This window comes from Pan paniscus, chromosome 5 (genome assembly GCF_029289425.2).
Source record: "Pan paniscus chromosome 5, NHGRI_mPanPan1-v2.0_pri, whole genome shotgun sequence".
Taxonomy (NCBI): Eukaryota; Metazoa; Chordata; class Mammalia; order Primates; family Hominidae; genus Pan; species Pan paniscus.
In genome coordinates, this window is record NC_073254.2 from 58,530,817 (window position 1) to 58,556,839 (window position 26,023).

At 49.8% G+C, this 26,023-nt stretch overlaps 1 long non-coding RNA gene across 1 annotated transcript in view; it reads right to left on the reverse strand.

Moving 5' to 3' along the window:
- LOC103784104 (uncharacterized) overlaps positions 1-26,023 on the reverse strand; it is an 80,094-nt gene that overhangs the window by 31,266 nt on the left and 22,805 nt on the right. Inside the window, exon 2 of the long non-coding RNA XR_010112432.1 lies at positions 16,859-16,962. This is a non-coding gene — a long non-coding RNA (uncharacterized LOC103784104). The remainder of the gene's footprint in view (positions 1-16,858; positions 16,963-26,023) is intronic.

The following is a 26,023-nucleotide window of genomic DNA, read 5'->3' on the forward strand; positions in this document are numbered from 1 at the left end:
GCAATAGGGTAGGGGCTGGTTAAGGTTTTGTGGCCACTATAAGGATGTCGGCTTTTGCTTGAGGAAATGGGAGCCACCAGCGGGTTCTGAGCAGAAGGGTGACATGATCTGATCTGCTTTTAATAGGATCACTCTGGCCACTGCTGAGAATTGGCTAAGCAAGGGGGCAGGCAGGAAGACCAGTTGGGGGCCATGCAATAATCCAGCTGAGAGAGGTAGGTGGCTTGGCCCAGGTGGTCATGGTGAGTGGGTGAGAGGTGGTCAGATTACGGATGGTTTTTGTTTTTGTTTTTGATAAGGAGTCTCACTCTGTCGTCCAGGCTGGAGTGCAGTGGCGCAATCTTGGCTCACTGCAACCTCTGCCTCCTGGGTTCAAGTGATTGTCGTGTGTCAGCCTCCCAAGTAACTGAGATTACAGGTGTGTGCTACCAGGCCCAGCTAATTTTTTGTATTTTTAGTAGAGACAGGTTTCTCTATGTTGGCCAGGCTGGTCTCGAATTCCTGAGCTCAAGTGATCCATCCACCTTGGCCTCCCAAAGTACTGGGATTTCAGGCATGAGCCACCACACTTGGCCAGATTATGGATGTATTTTGAAGATAGATAGAGCTGATAGGATTTACTCATTGATTGGACAAAGGGAGTAAGGGAAAGAGAGACAGAAGTCAAGAATGACTCCGAGGTTTCTGGGTCTGAGCAAGCTGGAAGGAGTTGTCATTTACTGAGAGAGGGAAGACTATGGGGAATGAAGATTTGGGAGAGAAGATCAGACGCTCAGTTTTGGACATACTGATTTTGATCTTCTCATTAGACCTCCAGGAAGAGATGTTAAGCAGACAATTTGAATACAAAGTCTGGAGTTCAGGGGAAAGTCTCAGGCCTAAGATATAAATGAAAGGGTCATGAGCATATAAGTAGTATTAAAGCAATGACAGTGACTTAGTTTACCAAGGGAGTAAGCACAGAGGTGACACAGAAGATGTGCCAGTACTGAGCCCTAGGGCTTTCCAGTGTTCGGAGGTTGAGGAGACCAAGAAGGCACAGCCAGAGAGGTGGGAGGAGAACTGGGAGAGGGCAGTGTCTTGGAGGCCAAGAGAAGAAAACACAGACGACTTATCTAGAAACAGCCATAAAAGCTTTCAAAAAGTTAATGCCCTTTAACTAAAAAATGCGCTTCAAGAATACATTGTAATTAAATACTCCTGACTGTGCACACAGATTGATGGCCAAGGATGTTCTTGACAGTGTGGGTTATAAAAGTGAAAAACAAAAAACCACCTGAATGTCTAACGATGGGGTCTTGGCTAAATAAATTAGGATACATCCATGTGATGGTACAGCCGACAGCCAGGAAAACTCACTTGTTTTTTTTTTTTTTTTTTTTTTGAGATGGAGTCTTACTCTGTCACCAGGCTGGAGTGCAGTGGCACGATCTCAGCTCACTGCAACCTCTGCCTCCTGGGTTCAAGCGATTCTCCTGCCTCAGCCTCCCAAGTAGCTGGGACTACAGGCATGCACCACCACGCCCAGCTAATTTTTGTATTTTTAGTAGAGACAAGGTTTCACCATGTTGGCCAGGATGGTCTTGATCTCTTGTCCTAGTGATCCGCCCACCTCAGCCTCCCAAAGTGCTGAGATTACAGGCGTGAACCACTGCGCCTGGCCTGAAAACTCACATTCTGTGGAAAATTTTAAGACTCCTGAAAGACCTGCATGCAGGTTTGTCTTCATGATCTATTATTAAGTGAAAGCAAGCTGGTTACAAATCATTACAGTCAACAAGGTCTCTGTATCAGTCAGTTAAGAACATGGGAGCCACTCTAGGCATTGCAAGCAGAAAGGGATTTAGCCCTGGGAATTAGTGTATACAAAGGTGTGGAAAGGCTGGCTTGGTTTCTTTGCTAGCTTTTAGGGTGTTAGGAAGTTGCTGAAACCACAAGATACCTGAGCCTCTAGCACCAAAGCAAAGAAAATGCCTGGAGGCTTCTCAAAAATCTCCTATCTGCTAAAGCCCACACAGCTGCCCACAGCTGCCACCAGGAAAATATTATGATTTATGCTTATTTTCCATCTGCCAAATCTTGTGAAAGTGCCTCTCATTGGCTGGCGAGGATTCTGAGGATTGTAGCTCCCTGGCTTCCAGCCCCTGCTGGCCAGGGAAGCATAGGTTAGGGGAGAGAAATTATATCAAGTTGCCAGCAGACAATACTGCACACTTTACAAATATTTCCTTACAAAGATAATGTGCCTGGAGAAAAGACTGAATGCATAAATGCTGTGGCAGGCCAAATAACGTCTCCCAAAGTTGTCCACACCCTAATGCCTGGAACTCGTGAATACATTATGTTACTTGTCAAAAGGGAGTTTGCATGTGATTAAGGTTAAGGACCTTAAAATCGGGATATTTTCCTGGGTCATCCAGGTGGACCCCATCTAATTGCATGAGCCCTTAAAAGCAGAGAACATTCTCTCTAACTTTGCCTTCTGCCGTATCTCCCATCTTCCCCTTTTGCCACATCTCTCCTTTGCTTCTAGCATAGTTTGGAAAGGATCCCTCCAAGTCTGAGGATCGCTGGTTCTAGGGAGGGGAGGGCAGGGGCTGTTGGTGTCCCTAAGCTGCTAACACCAGGTGGTATCTGTCCAAAGAAGAGGCTTTTCTATGGAAATTGCATTGTTTTTCCAAAAATCAGTCATCTTGCCCTCTTGGCTCAGCCTCATACAGCACATCTGGGATGCATTTACTAGAAACTTCCCCCGGAGGCCTGAGCCTGGTGCAGAAATTGAGAAGACTGGAAATGAGTAAGACTCATGCCAGGGCACTTAACAGGATCCACCAGTGGCACCTACTTTTCCACAGGAAGCCACACAAGTCAAGAATCCACCGTGATTTTGCAAGATGGCTCCAGGGAAAGCCCTCCTGGGTTGTGCCTCAAATGCCCAAAGGGCTCCTCATTCTGCCATGCACCCCACCTCATTCTGAAGGCCTAGCCCTTATTGTGTGTGCACATCCAACCTCCAGGGCCCATCTTGCCTCTTTCTATCCAAGTCCCTGCCTTTAGTGCCTGCCCAGGGTCCTGGATCCCCCAAGGCTGGGACCCGCCTTGCTCTTGCCTTTCTTGTCAGAAGCTGTACTTCTGTCCTTAGCCCCAGTCTGATGGCAGGAGACCCTTCCTGCTGACCAGCCTTCCCACTATATTCCCAGTCTCCCATGGCTGGGAAATAGGGTTGGCTTCAGTTGTCCCTACTGGGATGCACCAAAAGTAGCAGGAAAAGATTCAAGAACCCTTTAATGCTCACAGCTTCGTCAGCATCCAGACGTCGTTCAGTCCCCTGCCTCCAGAGCAGGGTGTCCACCACTCACTCTTGCTGGCCTCCTGTCAATGGCTGACCATGCTCTTCTCACTTTGCCTAAAACTTAGTTTACCCCCACACCTGTCTATATGCTCTATTTTCTCTCCTGATGAAAGAGGGGAGAATGTGTCTATACTCACTCAGGTATACAACACAGTTACAAAACCACCTTCCTTCCTCTTAAATGACTGCATTAATTAAAGGTTTGTAGGCCTGGAAGATGCTAAGGTTCTAGGTCAAGGAATTTCCTCTTCTGTGCTCCTAGAGCTGATAGTTGTAAGGAAAGGAAGGGCAGCTCAGGGAGGACATCTAAAGGGCCCTCTTGTCTCCTGGTTACCTGGCCTCAGCACATCGCCCACACCCTCTGCCACTTCAATCCCTGCCCAGAGGGGACACTGGAAAATCCCCTCCCTCCCTCCCTCTAACCCTCTCCTCTCTCCAACAAGCCCTGGGCACAATGTTCACCCAAGAGTGATGATGAAGTCAGCCAGGTTCCTAAGAAAGGGTCATGGCCAGAGGACTTCGAAACTGCTTCAAGAAATGGAGGGAGGGTGCCGTGACTTCATATGTTTAGGACCAAAGAACAGTCCTAGGGATGCTGGAGGAGATAGGGGGGAGGACGGGGTCACTGCTTTCAGAAGCTGCTGCATGAAGGCTGCATGCTGCAAATGTTAAGAAATAGCCATGCCAGGCTGACATCTTCCTGACCTCCTGCCACCTTCAGGGCTCTCCTTTAGCCTCCCTGTCCTAGTGTAAGAGTAGCCACCTGTGCCTGCATTGAGTCCACTAGCCTGGGAGAGGCCCAAAGTTCTGGATCATGCCTCCCTCAAAAGACTGGGGCTCAAGATAGTCCTGAGGGTGACAGAGGTGCAGGGCTTCCTCAGGGGGCAAGCAGAAGAGTCCTGGTTTTCTTCCAAGGACCCCTGCCCCCTGCTGTTCAGTCCTCTCCAGCCTTCCTCCCTTCCCCAGGCCTTCTCATCCCCCTGCTCGTCTCCACATACTCTGTCAGCCTTAAGGAGGCTCTTGTGGATCCTCATTCCTTCGGGACAGGAGGCCAACAGCTACGTCCTGAGCCTCAGCTCTTCCCTGGCCATGCCCCCGCCTCACACCTCCAGCCCTGATTTTGTGCCTCTGCTTCCAAGGGAGGAAGATGAACGACGGAGGAAGTTCTGAGTTAAGGAAGGGAGTATTGATGAAAGTTGTGTTGACAAAAGAATGTGTCAAGACTAAGTATGATTCTTTCCAGAAGTACAAGAAAGCCAAATTCTGGGAAACTCAACATAACCTACATGTAAAATAGATTAATTTTCCCAACATGCTTAATGGGGAGACTCTAAAAGCAGTCCCGTTAAAGTTGACGTCAGCTCTCCCCATAAACTATCACCATTAGTATTTAATATTGTTCTGCAATTACTTGACAACGCAGTTAGATGAAAAATAAAATAAGAGATATAAATATTGTAAAAAGAAAGCAGTTATTATCGTTGGATGATATTACTCTATACTTGGATATTCCAAGAGAATCAGCTAAAGAACTTTTAGTAATATCAGGAATTTATCAAAGTGGCTAGTTTAAAAACAAGATTTCCTAAATACAAGAAATAACTAATAAAAGAATATGGAAAAACATCCCATTAATAAGGTTAACAAAAACCTAACATAAAACACATAGAAAAAAATGTGCAGATACATGGAAATAGCTGTAAAACCTAAATGAGGGACATACACATAGACTTGAATCGATGGAGAAAGACCTTTTTCTTGGATTAAAAAGTCAGTAATATTGTAAGCATGTCAGTGTCACCATAATTAAACTATAAATTCAGCATACTTCTGTACAAAATATCAGCTGCTTTTGGGGGATAATTTGACAAAATGATTACATACAAATTCCTCTGGAAAAATAAATATAAATGAATAGAACATTCCTGGAAGGAAAAATAAGTAAACTAACAAGGAAAGAGTAGCACTATAAAACATTTTTCAAAAATATTATACAGCTACAATAATTAAAATAGTATGGGACTGGTGCCTGCATACAGATCAATTGGAAAGAATAAAACAATTTTAAATAGGCCCAAATAAACATGAGAATTCAATTCAATAAATTGAGATACTAGTCAGATATTTGGATCAAAAATAAATAAATCTGGATTCGCTACATCACTCCTAATATGGACATAAATTCCAACAGGATCAAAGATTTAAAGAAAGGAAAACATTTTAAAAATAGTCATAAAAGTGCCAGAAGAAAATATGTGTAAATGTTTTCATGAACCTGGGATAGCGATTTTCCTAGTCATAGAACAAAACAGAAGTCATAACAAAGAAGATTAACAAATGTACCTACACAGACATTCAAGGAAAAAGCTCCATAAACAAAATCAAAGGACAAAATAAGAGAAAAGTACCTGCAAGATGTATGACAAAGTGCTAATTTTCCTAATTTAAAATAAGACATTTTTTAAAACAGTAAGAAAAAGATTAAACAATCCAATGGCAAAATATAGGCAAAGAATACAAACAGGTCATTCACAAAAAACACAACTGGCTAATGAAAATATAAACAATGTTCAATCTCACTAATCATTTTAAATGCAAATTAAAACAAGATCTAATTTTTCATTTATCAGATTGACGAAGATGAAGAAGGTGATACTATACAGCGTTGCGGAAGACGTGGCAACACAGGCAATCTCATGCAATGCTAATGAAATGAAAATTAGTACACTCTGCCGCAATTAGGCGTTATCTATTATATTTTATTTTATTTTAGTTTATTTTTTGAGATAGAGTCTCACACTTGTCGTCCAGGCTGGAGTGCAGTGGCACGATCTCGGCTCACTGCAACCTCTGCCTCCTGGGTTCAAGCAATTCTCCTGCCTCAGCCTCCAGAGTAGCTGGGATTACAGGTGCCTCCCACCACGCCCGGCTAATTTTTTTGTAGTTTTAGTAGCGATGGGGTTTCACCATGTTAGCCAGGCTGGTCTTGAACTCCTGACCTCAGGTGATCCGCCCGCCTCAGCCTCCCAAAGTGCTGGGATTATAATCGTGAGCCACTGTGCCCGGCCTGGCATTATCTCTTAAATTTTAAATGTTCTGGCCAGGTGCGGTGGCTCATGTCTGTAATACTAGCACTTTGAGAGGCCAAGGCGGGCGGATCATGAAGTCAGGAGTTTCAGACCAACCTGGCTAACATGGTGAAACCCATCTCTATGAAAAATACAAAAATTAGCTGGACGTGGTGGTAGGCATTTGTAATCCCAGCTACTCGGGATGTTGAGGTAGGAGAATCGCTTGAACCCGGGAGGCAGAGGTTGCAGTGAGCCGAGATCACGCCACTGCACTCCAGCCTGGATGACAGAGCAAGACTCCATCTCAGAAAAAATAAAAATAAATAAATAAATAAATAAATAAATCAAAAAGTTTTGGAAATGGATATTGATGATGGTTACACAACATGGTGAACAAACTTAATGTTACCGAATTGTACACTTAAAAACAGTTAAAATGGTAAGTTTTAAGCTATGTGTATTATGTGTATTTTACCACAATAAACAAACAAATGCATCACAACCAAATAGGGTTTATCCTGGGACTTTACCCAGCAGTTTAACTTCTAGGATATTATGCAACTGCCCAAAGGTATATGTACAAAGCTGTTCATGGCAGCATTGTTTATAATTTTTAAAAAGGGAAACAAATCACAGCTTCATTTATAGGGAGGTGGTTAGGTAAATAATAGCACATCCACAGAGCAAACTACTCTGCTGCTATTGAAAAGAATAAGGGGCTGGGCATGGTGGCTCATGCCTTAAATCCCAGCACTTTGGGAGGCCAAGGCAGAAGGATCAACCACTTGAGACCAGGAGTTTCAGGTCAGCCTGGGCAATATAAGAAGACCCTGTCTCTATTTAATAAATAAATAAAAATAAAAAAGAATAAGGAAGCTTTATGTATATACCATCATGGAAGGAAGTCTAACATAAGTGAAAAAACAAATTGTTAACCTTACGTGTAACATATTTTTAAAATAATATGTTTTAATCATGCCTGGGCCCATCCACTTCTCTTTGGAGGTCCCTAAGGAAGCTTAATACATAAAAACAGTGGTAAAGGCAGGCAAAATATCACTTTAATACTCACTGGGGTTCTGGCCTCCAGTGGGCAGGACAAAGGCCCCTCTGACAGTGCACACAGAAAGGATCCAGTGGTTCCTGGGGCTCCCTCTACCTTCACATCCTGTCACTCTGCCTGGGCCCAGATCCTCCACCTTGCCGTGCATGCACACAGGGGCCACTGCTTGACTCAGAAGACCCCCACCCTCTAGTGGCTCTGGAATCTCTTCCTTCAGGGTGTGAAGGCCAGGGAGACAGGCAGGGGAAGGGGTTGACCCACCCTCTGGGGTCAGAGGTGCTGAGCCTCCCGGATGCAGGGGGTGGACCAGAGCCAGGAATTGCAACAGCTGGCCACGGGGTTTGTGGGTGAGTGGGCAGCCTGCTGTGGTGAGGAGGGGAAGGATTTGTGGGAAACATGGTTGGCAGAAATAGCCAGGATGGCATGCACCGGCAGCCTCTGGGGAGGGGACCCTTGCCCTCAGCCAACTCCCTCAGGGTCCATCCTGGGGCATTGCTGGCCACCTGGCCACCCTACAGGCCTTGAGTCACTTCCTGTGTTTTTCTTTCCCCCCAGGTAGGCTCTTGACTCACAGCCCTCCTTCTCTTCTTCCTGTCCTTCTGTGGCTCAGGGGGCAAGGACAAGACCCACCTGAGGGTCAGGAGAAAAGTTAGGGGACCTTGGCTTGGGATAGGTGCCCTCCCACCCAGACCTCTTACCTCAAAGGTTACCTCAGTCAGTCAGTCCCCTGTGTCCAACCCAGCCCAAACAGGGACTCACTGAGTCCCTCCTAACTCCTTCCCTCAGAGAGAAGGGCTGGAGTGCTCAGACCTCCTGTCTGCAGCTTTGGCAGCTTCTGCCTTCTCTCCCAGTCCTGTACCCTAACCCAGCTCTCACTCTCTCGCATTACAACAAACTCCCTCAGGAGTTCCGTCTTCTCAACAAATATTTTCTAACTGAATCAGAGTCAAGGTAAATCTCCAGAGTAGGATCACAGGGCCAGCTGGTTGAGCAACACAGAAGCAGAGTCCTCTCCACTGGGGACACTTTGGTACTCATGGTTGGTTGTCTACTCAGCCTCTGTCCCCACACCCCTTTCCTCCTTTAAAACCCAACCCTCTCCACCTCCTCCACAGTAAGGCCCTGTGCCTCACCAACCAGTTAGCGAAGACTCATTCTCTCTAAAGGAATGGGTATGTGGCCTAATGTTGGCTGATGAGAACTCAAGAGTAAGTTTTCTAGGGGCACTCCAGGGAAAAGTTCTCCTTATTTGAAAAACAGACCTTGAGAAAGATATGGCCCCTCTTCAACCTCCAGGCATATTATGTCTGGATGCGATGTCTGGACTTTGAGCAGCCACCTTACAAACATGAAGGGCGCTATAGCACCTGAGAAGCAAATCAACGTGCTGAGGATAGCAGGGCAGAAAAACAGACAGAACCTGGATCCTTGATTATGTGATAGATCCACTCAATTACCCTCCCTAGACCCACGGTCCCTAGGGACTTTTCTCAGGAAATGAAAACTTCCTGTATTGTCTAAACCATTTTGAATCAGGGTTTCTGTTACTTGCAGTCAAAGAGCCCTGAGGATACAGCTAGATATTTGGCAAGTATGGATGAAGAAACCAAATGAGTAGTTGTGAGCAAGGAGGGTGCATGGCCTGAGGAAGGAGACCACATTTCCAAACCTCTGGCTCACGTTTAGCCTCATGACATGAGACCAGGCCAGCTGGATGCTGAGAGAAGCAGGAGGAATTTGGATTGTGTGTGTATAAAGATGTAAGAAACAAGAGCTGGAGTGAGGGTACCTCTGGGAATCTGTAGCTCAGGTGTGGTGAGGGAGAGATACAGAGATGTTCATTACAGCATTGTTTACTTATGATTCCAAAAAGAGTGGAAGCAACCCAGAGGTTTATTTATAGAGAATTGATTAAACAAATGTTAGTATGTCCATAGAGTGGGAGCTGGGCATCAGCAGAACCTCAAAAGAGGAGGCACCAGCCAAGTGGGAGCCCTGGATGGGGTCGTGTGGTCCACCAACTGTGGACCTCCATTGAGCACCAGGTCTTCTCCTCACCAGCTTGGAAGGAGCAGCCTTTGGCCAGGCTCCTGGTTCAGTTCCTGTCACATATTTCTTTGCATTATACATTCCATTCCCTGACTCCGCAGTACAGCTCTGACTCCCCAGCACTGCCACTCCCTTCTCAAGGGCAGGGACTCCCTCTTCTGTGTCTCAGGGCTGCCCTGGGCTAAGCATAGTGGTTGGGGCCTGATTACATAGGATCTAGGAGGAAGACAGCTTCTGTTAGAGGTAAGGGAGGAGGAAGACTGTCTAGAAAAAACAGTCAGGAAAGTGGAAGGGCCAAGGTTTACTGAGCAGGACCATTGCTATGGAACCAGGAGAGGGACAGAGATGGGAGGGGAGGAGATGAAGAAACAGACTCTAGATGGAGGGCAACGGAGCTAGGATGGGGACAGGAGAGCCAGAGAGGAGATTCAGCCCCTACAGCACCATGGGAGGGCACCCAACTACAAGCCACGGTAATGCATTTCACCCCCAACCCAATGCCGACACACATGGGTGTGCAGAAACTTGAAATGAACATTTCGCAAAACTACACTTCCCCCTACAACATGTAAAGCACTCTGTTTTCTATTCTATTCTACTTCATGTTTTTCAAATGCTGGTCACAACCTACTGTTAGGGTTGTGACCAGCCAGGGACAAAGTCCGTGAGGAGACCAAGCACAGGCATTTAGACTCTTTATAGCAATTTTTTCTCTTGAATCCCACAATACAAAATCGGAGTTTGGGCCGGGCGCAGTGGCTCAAGCCTGAAATCCTAGCACTTTGGGAGGCTGAGGCAGACAGACTGCCTGACCTCAGGAGTTCAAGACCAGCCTGGCCAACATGGTAAAACTTCGTCTCTACTAAAATACAAAAAATCAGCCAGGCATGGTCACAGGTGCCTGTAATCTCAGCCACTCAGGAGGCTGAGGCACAAGAATTGCTTGAGCTCGGGAGGCGGAGGTTGCAGGGAGCGGAGATCGTGCCACTGCACTCCAGCCTGGACAACAAAGCAAAACTCTGTCTAAAAAAAAAAAAAAAACTGTACTTTGTCTTATTTTATCTTTCTAATCATTTCTTTGCATTATACAATATTATCAGTTTATGAGAAATTGGAATTTTCTGTGAGACAGAGTCTCGCTCTGTCGCCCAGGCTGGGGTACAATGGCGCAATCTCGGCTCACTGCAACTTCCACCTCCTGTGTTCAAGCAAGTCTCATGTCTCAGCGTCCCGAATAGCTGGGATTACAGGTGTGTGCCACAACACCCAGATAATTTTTGTATTTTTTAGTAAAGATGGGGTTTCACCACGTTGGCCAGGCTGGTCTCGAACTCCTGGCCTCAAGTGATCTGCCTGACTCAGCCTCCCAAAGTGCTGGGATTACAGGCATGAGCCACTGCGCCCGGCCGACAGATTGGGATTTAAAAAAAAAAAAAAAAACTAGTCGTTCTTTCAGGTAGCTTGAAAAGCACTGTGTTGGAGGATACGGGCCCTGCCTAGCAGCTCACAGTCCAAGATGGAAAACTCCTCTGGCCTTTCCACACTGGGGAGGAGCCTGCAGGCCTGCCTTCCACAAATGCCCCCTTCCCTGCCTATCAGAATCCTCCAAGGCTCAGTTCAACGCTATCTCTCCAGGAAAACTTCTGAGATGGCACCCGCCTGCACACGCTGTTGCCCTGGAGCTCTCACAATACACTGCCTGCACCCCTTTACCCTATTTCATGTTCTCGTCTGGGTGGCCGTCAATGGACCTGCTTAGCATAGATTCAGGCCATGGGTCTGACACAAGCACAGTTTTGCACATAGTAGGTACATCAAAGGTAAGAGAGAAAGAGGAGCACAGACAGGGTGGGAAAAGGAGGGAGATGGAGGGATGGGCGCTATGGATGGTCACCAGGGATGGGAAGTCTGAGTCCAGGTTCTTCTGACACCGCAAAGTCAGAGGAGGGCCATAGGTAGAAATCCTGGGTGTATCCTAGCCTAAGTGGTTCAAGGAGGGGAGCAGCGTAGGGTGCCCACTGGAGCAGGAAGAAGGGGGTTGCTCTGAGCCAGGTTTCCCCAGGCACCATGGAGCCTGTCCTGAGGAGGGAAACAAGAGGTGGGTCTGGGGAGAACTGGGCGGGGCCTGGGAGCTATTAAGTGTTTGCCTCAGGGGAGGCAAAGCGGGGAGCCCTCTGAAAGTGGTGCTGGGGGATCTTCACCGAAAGGGCAGAGAGTACGCTAAACCCAGGCAAGCCCGCAAGAGGTCATTTCATCCATCTTCCTGCCTCCATCCCAAACTCTGGTAGCAACATCTGGACTTTCCATCCTAACATGCCCTGGAGCTGGGACATACTGACTCCCTTGGATGGTTTGTTTCCCTCTGCCCTGGAAGCCCCTGCCATCCCCACATCATTTTGACAGTGTCTTAGGTTTGAAATTTTGCTGTGTGACCTCAGGCAAATCAGTTGACCTCTCAGAGCCTCAGTTTCCTCATCTGTTCAATGGGGATAATAGCACTGGGGTGCTATTGCGGGAACAAAGTGAATAATGCATGGGAAGTGCCTGGCAGGTGGTGGGTGTTGGTCAGTACCCCCTCTTGCCCCAGGCTGCTCCCTGGGACGGCACTTAGCCAGGAAACTTGGATATCATGTAGTGTGTCTGCTGTGGGTCCAGCAGTCTGGCAGAGCAAGGAGGAATGGGCTATCTGAGATGGAGAGTGGGTAGCCAAAGAAGGCCTCCAAGAGGAGGTGAGTTGCAGACAGGAACTGATGCCTGAACTATGGAGTAAAGAGAGAGCAATCTTCCCACGTGGGAGACCTGATCTCTGCTAAGACTCATGAGAAAGAAAAAGCTGGGGTAGGAACACAGGGCAGAACAGCCGGGCCAGTTCCTGGAATGGGGAAAGGTGTGCGGAGGGGACAGCTGGCAGAAAGGGCCACCGGGAGCCATTTCTGAGGGTCAGCAAGCCTGGCATGCTCCTGGCCCTGCTCAAGACGGTGACGAGTCAGCAGGGAGGAACTCCCACTGAGCCAGGTGAGCGGCCCTGGCCTCAGGAGTGAGGCTGCCAGCTTGCCTCCAGGAACTGGCAGCAACCCTGGCAGGGACTGGGGCAAGGGCCTGGGGAGTGGAACAATGTGCTTTGTGTGCGCTGGCCATGGTGGGGCTGGCTCTTGAAATTTCCCTAGAATAAGCTGGAGCCCAGGGGCAGAGCTAGGGCTGCCTCTGCTGAGAAAGCCTAACCCTGCAGTCTACCCAGGGCGACAGGAGCCCCCACCCCAGCCCTCACCCCTCCATCTTCAACCAGACCCTTCACAGCCTGCCCCACCTTGGCTCAACCAGTAGCACCTCCACACTCATCCACGCCCTTCACTCCCGCCTGGGGCACATGCACCCCCCTGCACCCTGTGCTCAGTGCATGCACCCCCCCCACCACGCACACACAGGCAGGGGTCACCCAGTGTCCAGTGGGTTTATGGAGAGACGGGGTTCCCCTTGTACTAGATAGTATGAAAAACCATGATGTGGGGGGCAGAGAGCGACAGACACAGAGAAAGACAGGAGGGCCCGATGGGAGAGTTACGACCAGAGAACAGGACAAGAAAGAAGAAAGGAACAAAGAAAGGGGTAGTAGAAAACAGACACAGAAAGACAGAGGCAGTGAGGGGAAGGACCTCAGAAGAAGAGCAGGACACTGTCCTGGGGGTTCCTGGGGCTCTGGTGGTGGGCAGTGGTGTGCTCTGCCCTCAGCCCTACAAGCCCCCAGCGCCCTTGGTCACCCACTCTGGGCCTGCCACCAAGATAGTTCCTAAACTCTCTCCTCTTCTCACAGTTCCCTCCCCCGGCCCTGTGTCACGTTCAGGTAAAATATTCAGGCCTCACCCACCACTTCAAGAGGGAGGAAGTCCTGAGCTCCCAGGGCCAGGCCCTCGGCTTCTGCACGGTGCTCCACACAGCTGTGTAGACTGCAGGGCCCTCTGACATCTGTCCATCCCTGGTGTAAGCAGACCTTACTTGAGCCCCAGGCCTATTGACCCCCAGGGACAGCATCTCTACCACTCATTCACAGGAGCCCCCAGAATCCAGCCAACATAGCTTCATTTTCTCCCCAAAAGGCATTGCTTGCTTTTTGGAGGAAACACTCTTCCCGGCTTTCCAGGCCTATCATGCCACCCCAGGACCACTGACTGTTTCCGTTGTCCTCGCCTCTTCTCTAGGAGCTCATTTCCTCTGCGTACTCGGAGATTTTCATCTCCTGCCTCCTTCAGATGCCCATAAAGAGGGCAGGCATACCCAGTCTGGCTCAGGTACCCGGGGAAGCTACTGACTGGCCAGAGAAGGGTCTGGTCTCCTTCCTCCTTTGTTTCTTGCCTCTCAACCAGTCCCCTCTCCATGACAAAATATTGTCTTCAGTCCCACCAACAGTTTGGAGGTGGACACTTTGCAGGGGAGGCTTAAACCCTAACTACTACATGCTCTTCACCTTCCCTCAGCTGGGTACACAGGGTTTCCCCCTTAGGGAAGCAACTGTATTGCCTCTCTTCCAGAAAATTAAAGCCACCCAGGACTTCAGTGCCAGGCCCTTTATTATGAATTCCTCCAACAGGCCTGGAATGAAAGCCAGGCTGCTGACTAGGGCCGGCCCTCCAAATCCCCTCGGACCCTAACAAGGAAGAGAGCTATCTTGCACAATGCCACTTGCCAGGCCACCTGCAGCCCCACAAGTCCACCTCCTCATTCTCGTTCGAGGGCACTGCCAGGGGCCATCAGAAAGAAAGAGGGCTAGGGATGGGAATGGAGACTGAGCCCTACAGGTAGGGAGGGCAAGGGACTGAAAGAAAAGGAGAGCAAGAAGGAGGGAGGGGAAGACCGAACCAGAAAAAGATGTCGGGGGTGGGGGTTGGGGTGGGGTGGGATCTGTGGAGAGAGAGTGGAAGAGAGAAAGAGATGGGGAGAGAGACAGGGAAAAGAGAAATAAGAGTCATGGTAAGAAAGAGACAGGAACAGAGAGAGCCTAGGCTTCTCCTGGCTTCTCTAGACCTCTCCAGTGGGATTTAAGACCTCAAGCAATCCTGGAGATCAAGATGGAGGCTTGGCCTGCAGCTTGAGGATCAAACTGTCTCCTGGAAACTACCCCCATGCCCTGGATCCAGCCTCTGTGGCCCAGGACAGTAGTGGGGACAGGTTAAGGCTAGCGAGTGCCTTTGCCAGGCACTGGGAAAAGACACTGCAGGCCCCAAATTGTGGTTAATCTCCAAGGACACGCAAGAATGCAGCAGGAGAGACTAGGATTAGACAGCAGGGAGAACTCGATGACAGCTAGAGCCCCGGGATTCATTCCCTGCAAGGGCAGGGAGGTTGAGGGGGCAGAGGAGGAAGGAATCTGCAAGGAGGTTGCTGACGTCCTCCTGGAAGGCTAGAAATGAAGCTCAGGCAGCCCAGTCTTCTCCCACCTCCCTCCACCCCCAGCGATGAGTCAGGGATTCCGCAGAATGCTGAATTCCTGTCTTCCTTTGGGCAATGATACTTGACACTCTCCTGGGTTTTCTCTCCTGCCACAGAAGTAAAATCTTCAACCATTCTCAAGGACTTCTTTCTCCTCAGCTCCCCAGACAGGCCCCTGCTTTCCTGTGAGTCACTGTATCTTCAAAGCCCCTTCCTGCCTCAGCCTACCCCAATAGCTCTCAGGCTCCTGGCTTTGCACGTGTTGTTCTGTCTGCCTGGAACACTCTTCCCAGAACTAGCTTCTTCTCATCCACCAGAAACCAGTTTAGATGGCACCTGCTGAAACAGATCAGCTCACAAAGGCCCGGCACAATGCCTGGCCCACAGAAGCATTCCTGAATGCTGTAAATGAATGAACTGTGAATCAATGAATGCAGAAGATTCTGAGGGGCAGAAACCACATGCCCTACCCTCAGGGAGCCCACGATCTGATGGTGGAGACTCAGCCTCTGCCTTGGAACCCCTCAGTGAGCAGAGCTGTGGAACTCAAAGAAAGGAAAGCCTTGCCTGGTGCCTGCAACCAGGTTCCCTCTGAACTTCAAGGCAAGGAAGTCTTCTTCTATGGTCAGAGCCCAGCCCACACCTGCTACAAAGGCAGGGCCCAATAAACATTTCTGGGAGGGAGCAGAGGGGAGGGGAGGGGAGGGGAGGGAAGGGGAGGAGAGGGGAGGGAATGGGAGAGGAGGGAAGGAAGACATCTCATGGCCCTTTGGCTTTTCTTTGAGGGCTGCACTCTGGTCAAGAGGCTCCCTGGTGACCAGGGCCAACTGGCCCTTTCCATCAGAGCCAGGCACTGGAGAGCACAGTGTGGGTGCTTGCTCCATATTTGAGAGCAGAATAGAGCTGGAGGACTCTGGGCATCGAGAAGCCAGGCCCCAGGCCCCAGCGACAAGGCTACCTCAGTTTCCAGACCCACAATGAGAGCAACCAGAGGAGGGAGGGGAGAGGAGGCAGGCTGCCACAGGGCCAGGAAGAGGCAGCTAAGGCGGTGTGGGACCCACCTGGGGTGAATGGATGGCTGAGCCTCCAGGGTGGCCTCAAGGGTTGCAGGGGAGACCAGACAGGGCTAAGGGTTGCAGTCCTGGTGGGATCTGAGCCTGGGGAAAAGGGAGAAGCTGGGGAGGAATCCTTCCACCAGCCCTTCAAGGCGAGCAAAGCCCCCTGCACTCCCCCAGCCCCAGCGAGAGCAGCTGGTTAGTGGATCAGGATCATTGCCTCAGGAAGGCAGGGGAGTTTCTGTGAATGAATCTTTTCCATGCTCAAACCAAAACCTAAGTCCCTAGCCCAGCAGGCAAAGCTGCCACTTCCTCTCCAGAACAGCAAAGACCTAAGGCACTGGGAAGAGTCCTGCCACTTGGGGCACCTCCCTTCAGGCCACCCTGGGGGTGGCTGCTGTGGCAGAAGTGGAGGAGAGACAAGTCAGGATGGGAGACTTTCTCCTGAGCTGACCTCTGTGTTCTGCTGTGATATCCCTGCCCCAGGAGACAAAGTGCCACAGAGGGTAAATAGTAGGGGTGGAATTTAAACCCTGAGAAAGAGAGCAAAAAGTTACAGACTTCCTGGGTCTATGCAGGGATAAGAGCTAAGTGCCAGGGAATGAGTAAGTGCTGAGGCATGAAGCCAGGGTTAGTGGGTCAGTGACCCACCCCATCCACCTATCCCTTAGCTGGCCATCATTAGGGAAATGATGTATGTATTTAACCAACACGTACATAGTGCAAGGTAAAGCACAAATACCTAACAAATATTAATTCAGTGATCCCCCAGAACAAACCTAGGAAGAGAGCACTATTGTCATCCCCAGTTGCAGATAGGGAAACTGAGGCCCAAGGAGGTTACCTGACTTGCCCCACATCACACAGCTGGAAAGTGGCTGAACCGGGATTCAAACCCAGACATGATGCTGCCCCAGTTGAGTCTTGCTGCTGCCATGATTTCAAGGCCTGGAAGGGGTCAGAGAAAGTCAAAAGTCAGGAGGCCAGCATCAGAGTAGGGCAAGGACCTCCCCCAGCAACGGCCAGAGCCTGAGAGAGCAGCTGATGTAATTGCACCCCTTGTTGCGGGGGTGGGGAGTTGGCCCAGGCCCAGGGAGTGGCCAATGGCAGGGCCCCTGCCTCCCTCAGCTTGCCAGGGAGAAAAGGAACCCCTCCAGGGTATTTCTATTATCTGGAGGAGAAAGTGAGGTGGGAAGAAAAGTTGGCTGGAAAGCAGACTCAACTTGCAACTTGGTTTAATAACCAAATCCCAGTTATCCCTGTGAGCCAGGGCTCCCTCCCACTGTCCCCTCCAGAAAAATCCAGGCCAGGCCTGGGTCTGGGAACAAAGAAGCCTGTCCCCACAACCCCCCCTCCCCCAGCTCCCAGCTCCCTACTAGAGCCCCAGAAGTAGGGTCCATTTCTCCTGGAACCTGCCATGGCCCCTCCAGGCCTCCAGTCCCACTCTGGCTGGTCAGGTGGAGAAAACTCTTCCTGAGCTCAAAGAGAAGAGGAGGATCCCAGAGATGGGTGACTGCATTTTCCACCCTGAATATGAGACTGTGTGGGTTGGAAAAATAAACGGCACTGGTTGGGGAAGGGGGAGTGAACTGTTTGAATGAGGGCTGTCCTGAGAAATGCCGGTCATGTGGTCCTTGGTCCAAATGAAAGGTCAGAGCACCCACTGCGCAGTCAGAATGGCTGGGGAGCGGGAGGAAAGGGGAGGAGCAGAGTGGGCAGTCCTCATACACACTCACACACAAACATTCACATACATCTTCACACACACCCACGCTCACACACACATATATTCATATACACATTCACACACATCCATATGCGCCGTCACACACACACATATTCATATACATCTTCACACATACCCACGCTCACATACACACACACATTCATATACACATTCACACACATCCATATACACCTTCACTCACACCCACACACACATTCATATACATCTTCACACACACCCACACTCACATACACACACACTTTCATATACACATTCACACACATCCATATACAGCTTCACACACACACACACATTCATATACATCTTCACACACCCACGCTCACATACACACACACATATTCATATACGCATTCACACACATCCATATACACCTTCACACACACATTCATATACATCTTCTCACACACCCACGCTCACATACACACACACATATTCATATACACATTCACACACATCCATATACACCTTCACTCACACCCACACACACAAACATTCATATACATCTTCACACACACCCACGCTCACATACACATACACACATATTCATATACACATTCACACACATCCATATACACCTTCACTCACACACACACAAACATTCATATACATCTTCACACACACCCACGCTCACATACACACACACACATTCATATACACATTCACACACATCCATATACACCTTCACACACACATTCATATACATCTTCACACACACCCACGCTCACATACACACACATTCATATACATCTTCACACACATCCACACATTCATATACATCTTCACACACACTCATACACACACATATCCATATATACATTTACACACACCCACACTTATACATTCACACACATCCATATACACCTTCACACACACCCACACACACATACACACATTCATATACATCTTCACACACTCACACACATTCATATACACACACATTCATATACACATTCCCACACACCCACTCGTACACACACGCATTCATATACATCTTCACACACCCACACTCATATACACCTACCTACATTCATATACACACACATTCACACACATTCATATACATTTTTACACACCCACACACTCACACTCACACATTCATATACACATTCTTACACACCCACACATGCACACACACATTCATATACATCTTCACACACACTGACACTCACATACACACACATATTCATACACACATTCACACACATCCATATACACCTTCACACACACACACATTCATATACATCTTCACACCCATGCTCACATACACACAAAAACATTCATATACATCTTCACACACACCCACACACACATTCATATACATCTTCACACACATTCATACACATACATATCCTTATACACATTTACACACACCCACACTTATACACATTCACACACATCCATATACACCTTCATACACACACACATTCATATACATCTTCACACACACCCACGCTCACATACACATATATACACATTCACACAATCCATATACACCTTCACACACACACACTCATATACATCCTCTCACACACACACATCCATATACACATTTACACACACCCACACTTATACACATTTACACACATCCATATACACCTTCACACACGCCCATACACACATACACACACATTTATATACATCTTCACACTCACACACATTCATATACACACACACGTTCATATACACATTGCCACACACCCACTCATACACACTGACACACACTCATATACATCTTCACACACCCACACTCATATACACCTACCTACATTCACATACACACACATACACATTCACACACATTCATATACATTTTACACACACACACATTCATATACACATTCTCACACACCCACACAAAACACAAAAACATTCATATTCATAGACACATTCACATACATCTCACACACCCCACACACTTACACACACACATTCAAATACAGTCTCATGCACACACATTTATATACATATTGTCATACACACACTCATACACACTCATATACGCTCATACATTTATATACACATTCTCACACCTCGACACACTCACATGCACTTATCTATACACTCATACATGGAGACACTCAGATACTTAGATACACACAAACACGCAGACACACACTCCAACACTCCTACACACATACATTCACCCCCTCACACACTCACACATGTATATACACTCACATCCTGAAGCACACTCAGACACACATACTAACTCTCAGAAACACACTTATCCCTCAGAGGGGGTAGGACCAGCCTAGGAAAGAGTCCTTCTGGGAGAATGGCATGGCTGGTGACTGCCAAGGGGTAGGCAGAAGCCTAGGACTGGGCAGGGAGCCCAAGAGTAGGGGGTGGTGCTGCGGGCCACTGTGCAGAGGCCAGGACTGTGAATGAAGTGGGCACTGCTCCTGCCCCCTCCCAGGCCTGCCTCTGGCCAGGCCAGCCTCCATCCCGGCATTGTCTCAGGCATCTTGGGCAGGGTTCCCAGAGCTGGCTGAACCAGGGGCCTGGCCAAACAGCCCTCCCCTGCCCTCCCATTCCTCTCTTCTTGCAGGGAGGGGGTGGGAAACCTTCCCCATAACCCTGGCATTTCACCCCCAGCCCACACAGGTGGCTTTTGGAGAAGCTCAGGTGCCAGAACTTGACCTGAAAACTCCAGGTTCCACAACGCCCCCTGCTTCCTCCCCAGGCCAGGAAGCCTTGGAAGTCCAGCCCCCACCAACCTGTCCCCTCAACTATGACATTCATTTCTTTTTTTTTTTTTTTTTTTTGAGATGGAGTCTCGCTCTGTCACCCAGGCTGGAGTGCAATGGTGTGATCTGGGCTCACTGCAACCTCCGCCTCCCAGGTTCAAGCGATTCTCCCACCTCAGCCTCCGGAGTAGCTGGGATTACAGGTACCTGCCATCATGCCCAGCTAATTTTTGTATTTTTGTAGAGACGTGGTTTCACCATGTTGGCCAGGCTGGTCTTGAACGCCTGACCTCAGGTGATCCACCTGCCTCGGCCTCCCAAAGTGCTGGGATTACAGGTATGAGCCACCACGCCCAGCCCCTGACATTCATTTCTACCACATCCCAGGTATCCCATCTGCTCTCCTCCACAGGCTGAGTTTAGTGCAGGGCAAACTGTCTCCCTCCCCACATCCCCCACCCAAAGCAATGGGAACTACTGGCATTTTAGTCTTAAAGGCCAAATGAATCACCTGTGTGCATGTGGTGTGGGCAGGAGGGGCAGGCATTAGTAGATTGATTTGAACCAGTTCCCTCTTTGAGAACTGGCTCTCTCCTGCCCTCTCCAAAATGTTCTCCACCAACCCCTCAACATGCAGTCCTGGCAGGGTGAGTCCCACTTCTCCCCATTGGTGCCAGAGAGCTGAGCCACCCTCACAGTGGCTGTGTCCCAGCCAAAGGAAGGGACCCTATGGGCAAGAAGACCAGCCATCATCCGGAACCGGGTGTCCTCCCTTAAGGGGACTTGGGCAACACCCTTTACAGGACCTTGTAGGGTAACAGCAAGAGGATCACCATGCTGTCCTCACAGGGCTTGCATCTGGGAGGGGCTCTTCCCCGTCTTGGAACTGAGCCTGGACAACTCAGGTGCCCTCCAACCTGTTCTCTACCTGAGCCAAAGAGGCTTTTTCCAAAACACAAATCGGATCCCATCCAGCCCTTGCTTAAAACCTTTCAAAGGTTTCCCAGTGCCCTCCGGATAATTCCTTAATGCAGCACAACACGCAAGATCTGCCATTGCACCTCGCCTCCTCTTCCCCTCCCCATGTCATGATCCTCACCCATTGAAAGGAATGCCACCCCTCTCCCAGTTCTGGGATGCTCACCCCCACTCCCAGCTCACTCATCATCCTGCAGATCTCAGCTCCACCTCTCCTGGAAAGTCTTCCTAGATCCACCCCCGGGTCTCAAGCTGAAGCCTCCTCTCTGCTCTAGGGGACATTGTATCTCTTCTGTCCTGGCACTGATCACAGTGTGTTGAAACAGTCTGTTTGCTCCTCAGCCTTCCCATCTCAACCAGGAGCTCAGGAGGGAAGGGATACATCTGTCTTACTCATCATTAAGCTCCTAGCCCCAAGCACAGCACCTGGCACAGAAGAGGTGCTGGATAAACTTGAATGAATGAATCGATCAATCAGTCAACAGCACATCACTACCCAGGGCCATTTTGCACACCTTCCAGGGCTGGCCTGAGGCAAGCACGCCCACACCCCTCTGCTCACGCCCCTCAACCCACTGCTTCATATGGCACGGTAAGTCTGGCTCCCCACCCTCTGGAGAGAATCCTCTGTATAGACCCCTTCCCCTAACCAAGCCCCACCACCTTCAAGGAAGGCTGAGCTCTAATCCAGGACACCACTCCAGGAAGTCCCTGACTGCCTCCACAACCTCACCTGCTCCAAACTCCTACAAAGCCTTTCACTGGGGCCACCCTTTGGCTTATATCACAATGTACTTTTTTGGGTTCACTGTCCGTTCCCCTAAGGCTCTTGGCCTCCCATGAAGGCTGGGGCCCTGGCAGACAGAACCAGCAGGTGCTACCTGGGCTGCACTCTGAGGCAGGCCCTGTGCTGGGTCCTCTAGAAAGATAGGCCAGCCTGGCCCTGCTGAGAACTCGGGATGGAGCAGGCTTGGGAAGCCAGGGGTTCTACTGTTTCCTTTCGCACCCCAGGCCCTGCTGGGGACCAGGACCTGGAAATGAACATCAGAGGAGGAAGGCCTCAGTGTGGAAGGGTATCAGCCAGCAGGCAGAATCCAAGGAGAGGAAAGAGCTAAGATTGGGCCATCAGAAGCCAGACTCCCAGTCCTGGGGCAGGAACCCAGGGGGGTCAGGGAACAGTCCCAGCAGAAGAGAAGGTGAATGGGAAGCTTCCCTCCATCTGCCTTGGCTGCTGCTCAGCTGGGAGAGGCTTCTACAGAGGTGAAGGACTCACTAAAAGTGTAGGGCTATGTGTATGTCTTCCCCAAACCCCTGCAGCAGTTCACCAGCCTCTTGGCAGTGGCGCAACCAACCCCCTGCCCAAATCACCAATGCTCTCGGTACCAATCAGCAGAGGTTAGATGCACGCTGGCCTAGTGCGTGCTGGCCCCTGGCAATGGGCCAGCAGTACAGAAGATTTGGTGCTGGCGTGACCGGAAGACTCTCTGCACAGACATCCTCACGACCCCCTCCACACACAAACACATTTTCAAGCTTAAGGATGGGGCTTGAGAAGGTGGTCCATTTCCCCTGGGCAGCCATGAGATGGGGACTATGTCCCTCACTCACACTGGGCCATCCATGCTGATGCTGGCCAGGAGACCCACGTTAGCTTCTGACTTTGCCATCAACCTGCTGGGTAACCTCAGATAAGCCCCATCCTCCTCTCTGTAAAGTGGGTGCAATAATCCCTGCTCAACTCACCCCACAGTGTTGCCATAATGATCAGATGAGGTTGTGCCTATGAAAATGCTCAGCGAACTTTAGAATCTACAAAATGAAATGTTTCTGATTATCATTCTTGTTGTTATTATCATCTAAGGAAACTAACTCTGCTGCCTTATTGAAATACAGTAGTTTCATCTCCCTTCGAGATCCCCTTGCTCAGCAACCATCATGGCTCCCCTTTGCCTACAGGACAAAGGCCACATTCTGTGGTCTAGATGTTCATCTGGCCTAAGCCTACTTTCCAGTTTTATCTCCCTTGCCTTTTAGTCTCACTGGTCCTTTTGGAGTTCCCCCGGCACATTTTTTGTCTTTCTGCCTCCATGCCTTTGTCCATGCTGTTCCCCCTCCTGGAACGCCCTCCCCCATTGCCACCTATGGAATTTAACTCCATCTTTCAAGACCAAACTGTGGTACCAGCTCTTCCATGAAGCCTCTCTCTCAGCTCAGCCAGAAGTGCTCTCTCCTCTGTAAGGGATGTGGCTTTCATCAAATGCCATGACACTTTCTGGCACAGAGTTAGTGCTCACAAAATGAAAGTTGCAATGACCACGCCCTGCACTCTAAACACTGACTCATTTCATCCTTACTACAACCCCATGGTTGTGTACTATTAGCATCCCCATTTTCCAGATAGAAAAAATCAAGGTGTAGAAAGGCTAAATACCTTGCCCAAAAGAGCATCAGACCAGGGCTTGAACCTGATCAGCTGACTTTGGAACTCGTATGTGCCTCTAATCATGAGGAACTGCACCATGTCTGCTTATTCAGTTTTGCTGTCCCCTGCCCAGCCCAGGGCCTGGCTTGGAGCAGGTGCTCAGTAAATATTTGCTGGCTTCAGCACTCATTCCTCAAGCCTCCTGTGCACAGTCATCTCACTGTCCTGGGAGTCTCTTAAGGGCAAGGCCCAGTGGCTGGCTCAGAGGGGTCCCAGGAAACGTGACCAAATGGCTCTACTCACCTGCATATCCATACATGTCCTCATGCATCAGAGTGCCAGACTAAGGCTGGAAGAGATGGGGCCGCAACCCTTGGGCCAGCAGCACGAGGCTGTCTGGTAGCACACTTGGTGACCAAGTTGGCTGCTGGACAAGGTCAGAGATTAACCCACCCTCTGTGGTCATGACAGGGTGTCAGGAGAGCCCTGAGCAGGGTGGGGAGGGAAGCAGGAATAACTCTCAAAGTCTGAGTGCAAGGGGCTCTAGGAACCACCTAACCCAATTATTCACTCCCATTTAACAGATAAGGAAGTTGAGGCACTGGAGTTGGAATGACTTGCTCGAAGATGAAGAGCACAGAAAAGGCTTGCAAAGGTGCCAGCATTTCTGGGCCTTTCCTCCTCATCCTGTAGGTGGGCACGGGCCCCCTCCTCCCCCTTGGAGAGCTTGATAGTTACCCCCATGTAGCCCAGGAACCAAGAGGCCTGAGCTCTTCGGTGATCTCAGCCCCAGAGAAAAGGGTGCCCTCAGACAGCTTTGCTAGGCTGCTGTGCCCAGCCAGCAGCAGCCCCTTCAAAGAGAACAGGCAGAGAGGTTGGGAGAAGGCCAGCCACTAATTGTGGAAAATAAATCAGAGACATCTAAACCACACAGTTGAAGAAGGGCCAGTTGCACACAGACATGTTTCCTTTTGTGTTCTTGCTCACCAAGTTTAATTGTTAATTGAAAGCTGGGAGTTATATAAGTTATGGGGATACCAAAGAAGGAGTTGGAACAAGCTGTTGAAAATTACCCACTTGCTGAGTGGTTTGTGAGGCGAGGAGGGGTCTCAAAGCAGCTGACCCCAAGAGGGCAACCAGAACAAAACCATCCCCTAAGAAGAACTCTCTCCATCTGCAGCCGCATGATTCCTGGAGCTTAAGAGCAACGAATGTGTGTTCAAGCTGCTGATTTCCCACGAGTGCACATGGAAATTCAAAAGTAATGCCATGATATTGATTATCAGTTTAATAATCAGACAAAACCTCCCACATATCTGACCCTGCGCCACTTGTAAGCAGGGCTGTGTCTCCCTCTCTGAGGGGGATCCCTGGGGACAGGGCTGTGTCTCCCCTTAGACTGGGGCTCCCTGAGGACGGGGCTGTGTCTCCCTCAGACTAGGACTCCCTGAGGCAGGGGCACGGTTTCTCTATGAAATCAACCTCACCTCACCAACCTGGGTTGATGAACCAGAGACCTGCAGCCACCTGTCACCATTGGAAAATGTCAGGACACACCCTCATGTCAGAGTGGGAAGGGTTAAGACAGGGCTTGGAAACTGCAGTTCTCAGGAACACCTTTCTCATCAGCCAGCCCTTCCTGTCCTGACTGCTGCCAGGACTTAGATTGGCCTCTGATGGGTTCCAGCTGACAGCTAGGCCTCCTGCATTCTGACCCTCAGGCAGTGGTGTCCTGTAATGACCCACCACGGGTATTCCCAGCCGCCTGAGCCAGGGAGGGCTGGCATTAGGATGGAGTGGGATGCAGGGAGGGAATGGGCAGCACTGCCATGGGGAGGAAGCAGAGTACAAGGGAGGGGACGCTGGGGCCTGAGGCCCTGGGACCTGGGGTAGGAGGAGACGGTGGGGCCTGGGGTAGGAGGGGATGCTGGGACTTGGGGTAGGAGGAGACAGTGGGGCCTGGGGTAGGAGGGGACACTGGGGCCTGGGGTGGGAGGGGACGGTGGGGGCTGGGGTGCCAGAGACTCCCTCTGGCCACCTGGCCCTGTAGCCTGGAAGCCCAGGGTGGGGTGACATGGGCTGCCCTTCCCACATGGGCTAGTTTCTTTTGCTGCCACCAGACCCAGGGAGAGGCCTCCTTATAGCCTCCAGCCTGGGCAACAGTCCGTGGCTCTC